A 12939-nucleotide genomic window follows, 5' to 3' on the forward strand; every position below is an offset into this window, starting at 1 on the left:
TGGGGCAGCTAGATGGTGAGTTCAAATCCAGCCTCAGACACTTACCAGCTGTGTGATCCTGAGCAAGTCTCTAAACCCCAATTACCTCCAAAAAATAAAAAAAAACAAAAAAATTATATGAAAGGGTAAAAAGGTGGAGATTGAGGGGTGGGGTCAGGGTGTGGGCCTGAGGAACAGAGGATCTTCTGAGGGAAAAAATCAGAGGAAGGCAGGGGCCATTGAGATTTTGTGGGGATTATAATTGCCCAATCTATTAAAAAAATCACTGAGGAAGTACTCTGAGCCAATGACATTTTATTAAAGGGTATGTGATCCCCTCTAATGAAGTGGACCTCAGATCTTCATGATTTGAGATGGCCCTGGTCCCCAGGACCTTGTTTTTATAGGGTTTAATACCCAAATATGCAAAAAAAAAGGCATGGTAAAATACAAGTTCTCATTGGTTGAGAGATCTTGTTTTGGGGGGCCAAAAAAATGACATATCAGCAGGAGTGGAGTCACAAATTGGGTATCTCCACTGGTATCTCCACTGACTAAGTGGCCATAAGATAGTCACTTGCTCATGTTGGACAAGAGAGAGTAGTACAAAAATAAGTTAGGAGATTTTCCAAAGAATCAAGGCATCCCACCCATGCTGAGTTTAGACACAGAACTGGAGTAAAACAGGATGGAGATATCTTTGTCAGCATTCTTCTGGTTGTGCAAGTGAGCTTCATAACTGGTAAGCAAGTAGTGAACATTACATTAAAGTTTGAGGCCCATTATAAAGACCCACTGTAAGAACTAATCTAATTATCCCTATATGATTTATGTAAAATATCAGAATGATTAATATTGATTGGAATAGAGTAGGGGTCCAAATGAATTATTTCTCACACTTTTACTTTATGAATGAGACAGATGATAACCCCATGGAACAAGTCACCTTGGTGACTTCTGACCTTTCTTAGAGCAACCTCAGAACTAGCTTTTTGTTTCTGTTTTGAGACCTCCCTATCATACCAAGGATAGACGTACAGTGGCTATTCACGGGCCTGAACCTAATGCTGATCAGCACAGAAGTTTTGAGCTACTCTGTTTCTGACCTGGGCCTGTTTGCCCCTCCTTAGGCATTCTGGTGAGCCTCCCCGCTCTCTCAGATGCTCTTTGTATTGGGACTAGATAGTGCAGATACCAAATTGGCTTAGCCCACTACAGCTCAGAATTCCTGAGATAAAGAAATCCACTGCCTCAATGTACCTCAGTAGTTGGGATTACAGGTGGAGAGTGCCACATCCAGTTAGAAAGCTGCTTTTTGCAGAGATAGAGGCTCCCTCTGAATCTTAGAATCCTATATTTTAAAAACAGATATTATATAGATAGATATTATGATAAATGATGAATGAATACATAAATTAGCAAATGAATGAATGATGAAATTTTTAAAAGACTAAACTGGAACAAATTTAAATGATTAGAATAGTTTCTAAAAAGAAACTGAACCCATGCAGTATTTCATTCATTTGAAGATGGTGCTGGGGGTAGAGAATAGACAGAGTCAGGAAGACCTGAGTTTGAATCCTGCTTCACACACTTACTAGCTGTGTGAGCCTGGACAAGTCACTTAATCCCTCTGTGTATCAATTTCCTTATGTGTAAATATGGATAATGACCGTACTCACCTCACAGAGTCTTTGTGAAGATCAAATGAGATGATATTTGTAAAGCATTTTACAAACCTTAGAGCACTACATAAATGCCAGCTGTTGTTACTATCATCTTATACCCTCTGTAGGCCACAGCTTTCCACCTACAAAATGACAATAGTCCTAGCAATGACTCTGACTTGGAGACTACTTTGGAGACAAATCGTGAGCAAACATTCACTAGGCCAGGAGGAGGAATAAAAAGCACTGATTTTACTTCCCTGGCTCTCAGTGGTGAAGGGGATGTTCAGCCAAGCAGGTAGGGTGGGATGCTGTGTGGCCTGGTGCATTTTGTACTGCTTAGCCTTAGAGAAAAGATGCTTTCCTGGGATGATCACTGTGACTGTAGCTGACTGAGCTTTAAGGCTTCGAAAGGTTCCACAATGTAGGGGCCCTGCCCTTCCTGATCAGAGCTCCCTACTCTTTCTCTGAAGCTACTCTGAGGCTTGCAGGAAACTCCAACTCCCCAGTGTCTGAGAAACAATCAAAATCTGGGAAGACCAAGAGAAAAACCTTGACTTCTGAAGCTCAGAGTCGAAAAGTGAGTATCTAACTAGGGGTCCCAGATGGCCTTTTTTCTTCTCCTACCACTAACACAGGACAAATCTGTCTTTGCTTCTGTTTCAGGCAAACTGAAATTCTCCCCAAGGAGCAGCAGGAGGCAGAGTGGGACCTAGGGAGATGTACTGGATTCAGAGCTAGAGGGTGTGGATTTGAATCCTGGCCATGCCACAGATGACCTTGGTGACCTTGAGCAAATCCTATCACCCATCTGGGCCTCAGTTTCCTTATCTATAAAATGAGGGGGTCGGACAAAAGCTAAGGTCCCATCAGGCTTTAATTCTATGAAACTAGAATAGAATCATATCTGTATCATGTCCTTTTTGTGGGATGGAGGGGTAAAAGGGTATCATGGCAAAGAGTCTGCTTTAGCCGTAGTAAAACATTTCCACAATCTGTAATAAATAACATACACATACACATACTGAGACAGAAATGTATCTGTACCATCACCCATAATTAATATATGTTCTAATTCATGGCTTATTGGCAGCAAATTTTTAATCCCAGGTTGTATCACCCTTATACACTGTTTTCTCCTGGTCGGTCTAATTTCCTGGTTCTAATTAGTTGGCATACACTCAGGGAAAACTAGTGATATGGATATTATTTCAAAAGATCTCTGATTTCGTCTATATAATTCAAGTCAACAAACATTTATTAAGTATCTAGCATGATGGTAAAGCATATAGTGATAAAGCAGTCCCTGCTCTCAAGGAGTTTATATTCTCTTGGAAAGAAAAAATGTGTGTGTGTGTGTGTGTGTAAGTGCACACAAAGTAATCTTGAAAGGGAGAAAGTGCTAAAAACAGAGAATCAGGAGGAAAGGCCTCCTGCTGGAGGGGGGTTGCATTCGGGTACTTTGAAGGAAGCTAAGGATTCTGTATCAGCACCAGCACCACCACCACCAGCACTCCCACTACCAGCACCCCCACACCAAAACAGCACCAGCACTACCACCACTACCAGCACCAGCACCAGCAGCACCACCAACAGCAAAAGCAGCAGCAGCACCACCAACAGCAAAAGCAGCAGCAACAACACTGCCAGCAGCTAGCCCTTGCAGCTACCATCAAAAGGAGCAATCCTTGTGGAGAAGGGGCCTGCCAAGCCCATCATCACCAACTCCAAGCACCAACCAAATACCACCAATGAGAGGGAAAGCCGAAGTGCTCCACGAAACAGCAGTGCCTCCTAGACCACGGACCCTGCTTCAAACTGAGCCCCTGAAGGCACAGTGCAGGGAATCAATCTTTGCAGGGTGGTGACCTGGCAACTTGTCTCTGCAGGTGCTGTAGCCCCCACCTCCATAGCAGGCCGAGCTACTGTAGACATGGAAAAGAAAGTTCCGGCCACCAAAGCCCTTGGTCAAATGGTTCACTTAACATCAGGAACTAGTATGCTTTTACTAAAGGAGATGGCACTAAGGAAGACGAACTCTCCTCTGCTTTACTGGTACACCTAAGAGGTGTACCAGTAAAACTAAAACTGCAGCTAAAACTTTCTATGTGTAGTCTCCCTCACTAAAATGTGAGCTCCTTGAGAACAGGAACTATCTTGCTTTTGTGTGTGATACAAATTTACGAATCAAAGAATTAAAACAGAGGCATCTCAAGGTGAAAGTAGAAAGGAAAATTTATTATGATCCGGCAGGGAAGGGCAACTCCAGGAACCTCTGGGGGTCCTCTCAGTGTCAGAGCGCACTGGACACAGAGAATTGGGGTGTTTATATAAGTCCCTAACCGCAAGTCCTTCTCCTAACCTCCTTCCTCTCAGCTTGAAGACGTAAGTTTTGAGGGTACAAACTGGACGCAGTAAATCTATCCCAGGGACAATGGCAAAGAACAAAGTTAAAATTATTTTTAACAAGCAAGTGACGGACATAACCTTCCCACCATTCTTATCCCATTCTCCATCAATCTGAAGTGATAAATCGATCTTAATGACAATGAGGATGAACAAATGGTTTGGTTATCTGTGACAGGCAGAAGCCAGTTGTTGGTTACCAGCCTTTCCCACCACCCTTGCTTCTGCAACGGATGCCTCCCATCACCCTTACATCTGTGACGGATATCCCCCAGCACCCTTACATTTTGTCTCCCATCATTCATGCCTAACTGGTCTTGCACGTCTACATTGCACCTGGCTTTCCGGCTTTTCATCCACTCTTCTTCTGAGCCGAGGGTCCCTTATCCTGGGGTCCATATATAGGAGGTGAGCATCCTGTGCCCTATCCTTACTCTCAGAGGATTTTATGGTTGCTAACTTATTCGCCTCAACCCTTCTTTCTTTCAGGCCTCTCTCTCTTAGGTAAATACACAGGATATGAGCATCCTGTGTTCTATTCTTATCCTCGGGGGCCTTACGGTCACTAGCTTAACTTATAGAAAGGAAAACATCTAAGTAGAGAAATGGCTTTACAGAAAGGAAAATATCTAAGTGGAGAAATGGGACTCACTATCCTACTTATTTCTATTCTTTTAATTTGTCCTTTTTATGAGAGGTCTTCACTCATTCCACACACTTTTCTCCATATAGTCTCAGTGCTTTTCATAGTAAGTTCTCAATAAATGCCTTTTCATTCGTTTGTTTGTTCTTTCATTCAACCCTAGAGAAAAAAAGAGAGACACCATACTTGAAAATAATAGCACCAGCTCACGTTTGTATAGCACTTTCTCTTCCACTGAAGCATCAGATTCTGCCCCAGACATTCACTAGCTGTGTGACCATAGGTGAAGTCCCCTGTCTCAGCTTCCTCACAGGACTGTTGTGAGGAGCAAATGAGTTAACATATGTAAAATGCTATATAAACGCTATCTATTATTATAATTTTTACTATCATATTAGGAAGTAAGCTCCTTGAGAGCAGAAACTGTCTTCCTTTTCTATTTATATCATTAGTGTTTTGTACAAAGTAAGGGATCAATAAATTTTTTTTTTCACTCATAAGGTATAATCCTATGAAGTAAATAGCAAGTTTATTATCTCCATTTTACAGATGAGGAAACTGAGGGATTAAAGGACTTGCCCACAGGCACACAGCTACTAAGTGTCAAAGGTGAGATTTGAAACTAGATCTCCTGAGTCTAAGACCAGCCCTCCAGCCCCTACACCCATGCTGCTTCTCACAGATTATTGTATTAATAAAAAATCTGTCTTCTAACTTCTATTCATTGCATCTGGGTCGGCTCTGTGTGGGTATGAGACCATTACTCACGTTAAAAATAGACAGAGACCATTCTTGAGAAAAGGCAAAAAGGAATTTTATTGCTTTCTCATGAGAAAGGATGCCACCCAAGAAGTAAAGGTTGGGGGTGCTTTAATTATATTTTACATTTATTCAGTCTGAATAAATGGTTACATCCCCTGAACAGAGTACAGGAGAGTACAAAGGACTCAGAAGGAAACCAGTCCTTTTATTTACTCCCCCTTCGAATCTCCTGCCAGGCTTTTCATTGGCCAGATACAACCCCCTGACTGCCTACATCATGCTGTCCTCAAATGGCTCATTTAAGCATGTGTAAAAGTCTCTAACCTTTCACCCCAGAGCTTTGATTAGAACTAGTTCTAACCAGTCACCTGACTTACAGGTGGGGAAGGAAGAGGAATGCTTTCAACTCTGTGGAAACAAAACTGCTCCCCCCATTTCTTACAGCTCCATAGGACAAGTTATAATAATTCTAAGCCTTCTTTCACATTTCAATTTTTCAAATACTTGTAAACAGTAGACACTCAACTATGTCTTCTTTCTCCTGACCAAAACATTCACAGTTTCTTCCACCAAGTCTCACAAAGTCTCCCACCCACCCTAATATCCTAATAATGGAATCGTTCCATTTTGTCAGTGTTCCTCAGAAAACACAACATGGGGAAAGTGGATCATTGGCTCTTCTCCACCTCACACCTATTCCATTTTTTCTTTGGGATATTCTAACCTTGTATCATAAGCCCTGCAGTTACCCTATTTGCCACAAGAGGGAGAATGTCACTAAGGAGAAGGTGAAGGAGAAGTAGTGCACATTCATTGGGCTGCTTCAATGACAAATAAGCTAAGTTGTCTGAGATGGAGAACAACGAAATAAAGGGGTGACTTTTAAGCATCATGGGATGAGCAGAAGTGACCTAATATGCAGTAGGAAGAAAGCAGAACTGCCTGTATAAGACATGCTTCTTACTCTCTAAGAGGTTACAATCTAGGTGGTGAGAAAGAACCAACACACATGAAACATTTGGGGGGAAATTCTGGGGTACCCTCAGGGTGATAGTTCAGAGAAAGGGTGATATGTCAGTGTGGACTGGTATAGCTACGGAAAGCTAAATGTACACAGGACTTAAAGTGACTCTTAAAAAATGAGTGAGAGGGGCAGCTAGGTGGCGCAGTGAGTAGAGCAAAACATTTCCATAATAGTCATGTTGTGAATGAAAACGTAGACCAAAAAAACCCTCAAGAATAATAATGGAGGGGCAGCTAGGTGGCACTGTGAGTAGAGCACCGACCCTGGAGTCAGGAGGATCTGAGTTCAAATTTGGCCTCAGACACTTGATGGCACACTGTGTGACTTTGGACAAGTCACTTAATCCCAATTGCCCTGCCATCCCCGCCCCCCCCCCAAATGAGTGAGATACAGATAGATGAAATTAGGTAGGGAAGGTAGGGATACAGAGAGACAGACTAGACAGAAAGACAGAGACAGAAATACCTAGTGAGCAGCTAGGTAGCGAAGTGGACACAGCATTGGACTTGAAATCAGGAAGACTCATCTCCCTGAGTTTACATCTGGCCTTAGAACTAGTTCTAATCAGAGCTGTGAGCTATCAGGGACCAAGCTTCTGGTCCGATGAAAGGTTAGAGGCTTGTACACATGCTTAAACGAGTCATTTGAGGAGGGCATGACGTAGGCAGTCAGGGGTTGCATCTGGCCAATGAAGAGCCTGGTGGGAGATTCAAAGTGGGCACCAATAAAAGGAGTGGCATCCATCTGAGTCCTTGTACTCCCCTTACTCTGTTCAAGGGATGTACCCATTTATTCAGACCGAATAAGTGTAAAATATAATTAAAACGTTCCTGGCTTCCCAACGAGTATTGTTTATTCCTAGACAACGTGAGTATGTTTATAACAATAAGTATATTAATACTTTATTGATGAAACTGAATCAGTGAGATTATTCTGGAAAGCAATGTGGAATTATGCAAATAAAGTGACTAAAATGCCCATAAACCTTGACCCAAAGATTGCAACTACTAGGCTTATAGCCCAAGGAGGTCATTGATAAGAAGAAAGTCCCCATACACAGCAAAATATTTATAGGAGCTCTTGTTTTTTTTGTATAGAAAAAAAAACTTTATGGCAGGGGTTTTTTCCAGTTGAGAACATAAATTGTGATGCCTCAAGTTCTTTAGGACTCCACCCTAGATAGCTATATGGCCCTGGGCGAGTCACTTAATTTCAGTTACTTCAGTTTCTTCACCTGCAAATTAAAGCTAATAACAGCACCTATCTTACCAGGTTATTGTGAGGATCAAATGAGATGTTTGTAAAGCACTTAGCACAGTGCCTGGTACAGTACTAGTTCTCAACTGGAAAAAAAAAAACCCTGCCATAATGGTTTTTTTAATACCAAAAAAAAAAAAAAAACAAGAGGAAAGGGTATAGGTGATGGGGAGGGAAGGAGGGAAGGTGTAGGGAAGACATGTGTTTAGGCAAAAAGAGTATTGAGGGAGGTTGAGAAGAAAAAAGGAAGGTCCTATGGGTTCTTAAGGGCAGCTAAGTAGCACAGTAGAGCTGGGCCTGGAGTCAGGAAGACTCATCTTCCTGAGTTCATATCCAGACTCAGACACTTACTAGCCGTGTGACCCTGGGCAAGTCACTTAGTCCTGTTTGCCTCAGTTTCCTCATCTGAAAAATGAGTTGGGGAAGGAAATGGCAAAACCACTCCAGTATCTTTGCCAAGAAAACCCCAGATGGGTCACAAAGAGCCTGACATGAATGAACAACAAAAACAGGTTCTTAGCCCTTAACTGAGAAGGTGTCTTAAGACTACTCCCTAAGCCAATGAAATCATAGGACCGGTCCCTGCCTCCATCTCCATGGAGCTACCTAGCCTGTGTATTCCAATAAATTATAGATTCACCTATTTTTCATCAGTTTACTAAGGAGGCTCAAGTGCTTCTGAGCACCTGGGAAGGATGGGGCATAGGTTACCGATACTGATGGGATATAGACTGTGGGAATCCCCTTGAATCCCACCCTGAATCTTTCCAGTTGATCTGACTTTTCATGCCCAAATCTGTCATCTGCTACCTCCACTGTCAGGTTACCTCCTGATTACCTTCCTGCCATTTCCCACCCTTGACTCTATCAAAATATCTATACCCAAGTCTGTTACCCTAGCTCTCCATTGTCTGTTATCTCCAAGTAAATCTTCAGCTATTTCCCACCCTTATTCCCATTTCTGGAGTCTGATCTCACCCCAGCCCCCCAGTCACCCCTGCTATATAGAAGACCCCAGACTCAATTCTGAAGTTGGCGTCTCAAGCGTTTTATTCAAGGGGCTGAAGGGTTTCCCCTTTCTGTTCTCTAGAAGCGGGCACAGATCCTCAGAAAGGAAAAGTGTGCCCCTACAAAAGCAGAAATGAGCTTTTATGGGATTAGTACCACCACTCCCCTCTAGATCAGGTTAGTAGTAACTCCTCCCCTCTGGATCAGGATTGGTCCTAAGATTGGTCCTGATCCTCCCTGGTTACATCATTCCCTATATGCCCATGTTAGTTATTAAACAGTTGCCAAATTGTTGCTGACCAAGGTTTCTGAGCACCACTTCCCACCTTCCATACATTGCTGAGTGGTCAAGCTCTCTTTTAAGGTCCTTTTCTTATCTCGGCAACCCTTGGGCTATCCCAAGGTGGGGGCCCCCTATATAGAAACTTGTTTCACAAGAGGAGCCCTATGGCTCCATCTGTGTGGAAACTTATTTCACAAGATTGTCACAGACCTATGTCAGCAATCCTTAGGTTGTCACGTCCTCTGTGTAGAAAATTTCACAAGAGGGACCCTATGGCTTCATCTGTGTGGAAACTAAACTTTATATTTTATAATTTCTCTCACACCCCAGTCCTCTCTAAACCCCTCCTCCCATCACCCCAGACTACTCGACCACCCTAGATTCCTCCCACAACCTTTCTGTATATAAGATCCATCTTGCCTCCATGAAAGTGCTCAGGTTCACTCTAGCTCAGTAGATTGGATCTGGCCCTCTTGTGAATACGAGTGTCACAGATGGTGAGATTTCTTAAGACTCTACCCAATATGGCGAATCTTTGATAAACTTTGTTTTTCTCTTTGGCTGAAAGAAGGCTTCAGTAGAATTCATTCAAGCAGGAACTGGTGTGTGCTCAACACATGGTTCCCTGACCTCAACAGGAAGGCAGCGGGTCACAGTGGTCAGTGTTGGCTTTAGAATCAGGGAACCTGGGTTTAAGGCCTAGTACTGTCTCTTACTGCCTGGGGAATCCTGGAAGAAATACTTAACATTTCTGTCCCTCAATTCTCCTTATCTGTACAGTGAGGAACCCGACTCAGTGACTTAGCATGGGTATTTCCTGGGACAATCTTGGCCTCCTCGAACAACGTGGTTTCTCTTGTAGTTTTCCTTCAGTTTGGTCTGAAATGTGTACATAATCTCCAGGCAAGAAAGTTATCCTGGGTGAATTTGAATCCTGATGCTGCTCTCTTCAGTATTAAAACATGAGAGAGTAAAGCCTTGTCTGATCCTTCTCCAATGATGACATAAGGGAGTCAGAGGAAATGGGGCATCTGGAGAATAGGAAGAGCTGGTTCTAGGCCATGAATGTGAGCATATCATTGTTTGTCTACCCGTAAAGTGGACATTATGATTTTGGTGTCATTGAGCAAGGGTCTGTAAAGCTGCAGAGGGAAGGGTGAGAAAGAACGCCTGTCTCCCTACCAGCAAGACCTATGAGACTTCATAGCCACAGATGTTTTAGCGATGATGAAGAAGATCCCAGATAGGTTAAAGTTACTTGCCCAAGGTCACACAGGTACTAAATAGTAGAGCTGGATTAGAACTCAAAACCTCTGACTCTAAAGCCAATCAATCTGGGAAGGGAAGACAGGGCTGGCCAAAATAGAAACAATTGCTATTTACATTCACTCCTAAAATATGCCATAACTTTGTGAAAAAACACCAAGAAGAAATAAAAAATCTTATTGATTGACTTAGCTGTTTTCAGCAATACAATGATCCAAGACAACTCCAAAAGACTTATGATGAAAAATGCTATCCATCCCTAGAGAAAGAACTGATGGAGTCTGAATACAGATTGAAGCATATATTTTTTACCTGATTTTTCTTGTTTTGTTTTGTTTTGTTTTTGGAGGGGGGAAGGCAGGGCAATTGGGATTAAATGACTTGCCCGAGGTCACACAGCTAGCAAGTGTGTCAAGTGCCTGAGGTCAAATTTGAACTCAAGTCCTCCTGACTCCAAGGCTGGTGCTCTACTCCCTGCCCTTCTATTATTATTCCTGAGGGTTTTTTTGGGTCTACGTTTTCTTTCACCACATGACTATTATGGAAATGTTTTGCATGACTACCCTGTATAACCTATAGCAAATTGTTTCTCAATGTGGGGGGAGGGAGGAAGGGCGAGAATTTGGAAGTTAAAAGTTTTAAAAACAAATGTTAAAAATTATTTTTACATGTAACTGGGGAAAAATAAAATCCTAAATAAAAATAAATCATATTCCTCACCATTCTCCCATCTACCCCACTTGACCCTGACATTCCTCTGGTTCCTCTGACCCATATTCAGCCAACACCATGACACATTGCTTCTTACTCTAAGTCTAGCGTTTTGGGCCCAAGATCCATGAATCTCCAGGGCAGCTACATAGCACAATGAATAGAATGCTGCACAGGGGAAGATTCATTTTCCTGAGTTCAAATCTGGCCTCAGACGCTTACTAGCTGGGCAAGTCACTTAACCCTGTTTGCCTTGGTCTCCTCACCTGTAAAATGAGCTGGAGAAGAAAATAGCAAACCATTTCATTTTCATTGCCAAGAAAACCCCAAACAGGGTCACAAAGAGTCAGACGCTACTGAACAACAGAAACAACTGTGAATCCCTAGATAGATTTCAGGGTTTCCACAAACTTGGATTTAAAAAAAAAATACATCCTTATTTCCACTAACCTTTAAATAAAATTTAGCATTTCCTTTAATTATAAGGATCTTTAAAAATTACTTTGTGAAGGGTATTATGGTTTCCCCCAACTACCAAAAGGGTCCAAGACAAAAAGGGTTAAGAACTTTTGCTCTAAATTATAGAGAAAAGAGTAAATTGCACCTATCACAGGATTTTCCTGGATTGCCACATAGAAGATATTTCTTGTACATCAAATGGGTATTGAAATAATCAGGTATGAAAATAAGCAGAAACTGAAAGGATCATAGGATTTAAAGCCAGAAGGAACCTAAAATATCATCTAAACCAATGCTTTTATTTTACAAATGGAGAAACTGAGGCCCAGAAACATGAGGCGATTTGCCCAAGAACACACAAGAAGTAGAAGAGTCAGGATTTGAACCCAATTCTAGTTGTCTAGAAAATATATCTGGTTAAGAAAATTGTGTCTGAGAATATAATTTGGAATTTTGGATCATCTAACAAGGACTAATTGAAATCTATTCACCTTCTATCTTTCAAAGCTAATCAAAAAGGCCTTAAATTGAAAAGGAAGTAGGAAGGAGAAAACTGTCTACACCAAACCAAATAACTTAGAAGCACCTAGCATATTGGATGAAGAGAAACAGTAGAGACACTAGAGGGAAACAGTAGAGGGAAACCAATACACTAGGTTAACTGACCAACAAAGAGAAAACTGGTTTCTAGAATCAAAATGTTGAAAACATTGAATGAAAAAGACCATTTCATTTTAGAATTTGTGATAAAAAAAAAAGGAGAGGGAAACTGGCTATATACTCCCATATGCCCTGGATTTTGGGAGAAGAGATTGTAAAGGGTTCACAGAAAAGATGGGTGGGATCCCATGGACTAAAATTCTATGGGGGAGTCAATAGGGGAATTCCGTTCAGGTGGAATGGAAAACTCCCAAGAACAAAGTTCTGAAGATATAAAGAAATAGTTTGATAAAGAACAAAAAGTGAAGAGCAAAGCTAAGGCAGAAGGAACCCATCAATCGACTTAGATTTTAAAAAGACATGAACAAAAGGTTTAAGTAACGGAGTTTCAATGCAAAAGTATTGCCTTGATCTAACAGACCACCCATGCAACCCCCAGCCCAGACCTCACATCTATCATCTCACATCTATCTATGGAGAAAGTCATCCCCACCAATTGCCAACCAGCTATCACCCACAGGGCAGACAAGCCAGCCTGTCTGAGTGAGGCAGAGGAAGAGAGAAAGGGCAACATGTGTCAGCCCAGTCAAACCACCACCACCACCTAGACCTCCATGACATTTTATGGAGACAGCCTAGGACCCTTAATACAAGAGCCTTGGGTATGGCAGTAATTCCAGCCCAGTACCCACAGCCATCATTTTAGGAAGTAACCCTTGTGAAGCTGCAGCTGCAGCCTGGCCCCCTCATCTACAGGCGTTATGGCCACAACTAATGAAGGCTAAGAAAAGAAAATTCTTGCCACCCAAGTCCT

The sequence above is a fragment of the Trichosurus vulpecula genome, chromosome 2 (assembly GCF_011100635.1).
Source record: "Trichosurus vulpecula isolate mTriVul1 chromosome 2, mTriVul1.pri, whole genome shotgun sequence".
In the NCBI taxonomy this organism is placed as follows: Eukaryota; Metazoa; Chordata; class Mammalia; order Diprotodontia; family Phalangeridae; genus Trichosurus; species Trichosurus vulpecula.